This window comes from Pteropus alecto, unplaced genomic scaffold (assembly GCF_000325575.1).
Source record: "Pteropus alecto unplaced genomic scaffold, ASM32557v1 scaffold100, whole genome shotgun sequence".
NCBI classification, from domain to species: Eukaryota; Metazoa; Chordata; class Mammalia; order Chiroptera; family Pteropodidae; genus Pteropus; species Pteropus alecto.
In genome coordinates this window covers 3,895,651-3,898,052 of record NW_006430723.1, presented here as the reverse complement: position 1 = coordinate 3,898,052, position 2,402 = coordinate 3,895,651, and positions in this window count along the sequence as shown.

Below are 2,402 nucleotides of genomic sequence, written 5' to 3'. Positions count from 1 at the left end.
ACCTTTCACCTCTTTGTAATCTGAATAAGTTAGTATCTTTAGAAAATTATATTATATCCCCCAAATTATTCCAATTTTATTTGTAGAATGACCAAAATTCATAGTAGCTATTACAAAATTTCCTCCAAAATACTAACAAACACAACATAATGAAAATATAACCCTATCAAAAAGTTCAAACTGAGAGTTAACCTACAAAATGTGTGTGTAGGAGGAAGAGATGGGAGTGGTTATAGACTATTGATAGAGCTATGGTATATCAGACTGGATTTCTTCTCTTAGCCAATCTAGGCTATAATTCATGAAATAGATTCCATATAGAAAAGACAGTCACCTATCTCATTGCATGACTTCAATTTAGAAACCATATCCAGATAATGAGACAGCTATTCTATATCAGATTGTGTTTTTTCTTATAGGGGTGAAGCCCATTTACCCCACTCATCCTCTATTCTTATGAGAGCCTATTAAATTTTGACTTTTAAATTTTAAAACTTTTTATTTTCTAATTCAAAGAAATGCTTGTTTATTATAGATAATTTGGAAAATAAAATAAAAAAATAATAACCCAACAACACAGATAGAAAAATTTTAAAGAGCATATTATTGTATAGTCATTTCACTTCTTTCTATCTATCTATCTATGTTTTAAAATGTCACACTGTTTTATGGGAGGATTTTCTTATAAAGTTTTCTAGGCAGAACCAACCACAGAAAGAATCCTCATTGAAGTTCATACTGAAAGCATTTGTTTTTATTTTTACAAAAGTTAATATATTATGGTACAAGTCTTTAAATATCTATCTATCTATCTATCTATCTATCTATGTCAATTTATCTATCATCTATCATCATCTATCTTCCTATTTTAAAAATAAAGTTGTTATAATATTGTATATATTACTATAGAACATGTACTTTTGCATATGTATATGTAATTATTTACACTGTTATTTAAACAATTGCAAAGTAGTCCATCTTAATTTTTTAATGTTATAAACAACATTGGAATGAATAGACATTATAGATATATTTGCAAATAACCATGATTAATTCTTTAGGAAAAATTCATAGAATTGTAACTACAAGTCAAGTACATTTTAAAAGCATTTGATAATTGTCATATTTCATTAGAAATACCATACCAAATGAATGGTATTTAATTATGTAAAATGTTAAATAGCTTATATGATTTTATTAGTTTCTATTTTTATGACTTTTTGGATAAAAGTTTTCATCTATAAAATTTCTGTTTTTTTGAAAATCATTAATATTTTCTTTGTGCCATTATGGGTGTATAAGAGATCTAAATGTTGAGAATTGAGCTGAGTTAGAGAGCTGAGCTGACAGAGAGCAGCTAAGAAACCAAGGCAAAATGAAAGTAAAGGTCAAGACTTTAATCATTTACTGTGTTGCATAAGCAAGAGGCTAAATTGGAGAGAGCACTGACTTCCACAGTTTCATTTTTTTCTTATGAAATGGTGCCAGTGATAGTTAGATGGATTATCACAGATGTGATAGAGCCCCAAACAAAAGCTTCTTGCAGTTTTATGGAGCTGGAGCTGGAAGTGAGAAGAGGAAGAATGATAAGGAGTAAGGATGAAAAAGTATTGACTGAATCAATTAACTGTGTCCTCAGGGTTTCTTATCTTCATTAGATAAGGTAATTTTAGCAGAGATGCTGGAGAATGACCTCTGATAAAGGGCCCAATCTTAAGGACTTGCTTGGTCTAAGACTTCAGATATGCAGCAAAGCATGGTCAGCTAGGGGACCTGAGTCCCTGACTGCCTGAGTCCTTGACTCCAACCACCTTCAGAAACTGCAATGTATTGGCTGTGCACCAACTTTTATGTGGTCAGAGTGGCTTTTCCTCCTGTGAAGTATGGCAAATAAAGACTTTGTAACTGAATATGGTCACGCTTGAAAGATTACAAATAGGTTCTTGGCCAAGAGCTGGACTCCTCTACAAGACATGTCAAATAAAGGTAAATATTAATACTTCACACGGTACTTAAACATATATATTAAATCACAAAAATGTTAATTATGGTTTCCTGAATCATAGCACATTTTTGCCAGTGGAGAAATAAATTAGCCTGCTTTCTGCCACCAGGAATTTGTGGGTGCAATTAGTCCAATCTGTCAATGTTTCTGCCTATATGCAATTCTCAAGAACTTCATGGGTCTCCCTTATGTCACATGGATTCAGTTCATTTGACAAAAGGCACATAAATACATTTTTTTGAGATAATTCCATCTCTATTATTATTATTTTTTTCTGATGAAACAGCAGAGACTGACATATTTATGTTTTTAGAGGTCTATCAGTCTGATTGAGAGCGTTTGTGAACCACACCCTTTATCTCTTTTGACTGAATACTTTGAATCTTTGGTCTTATCC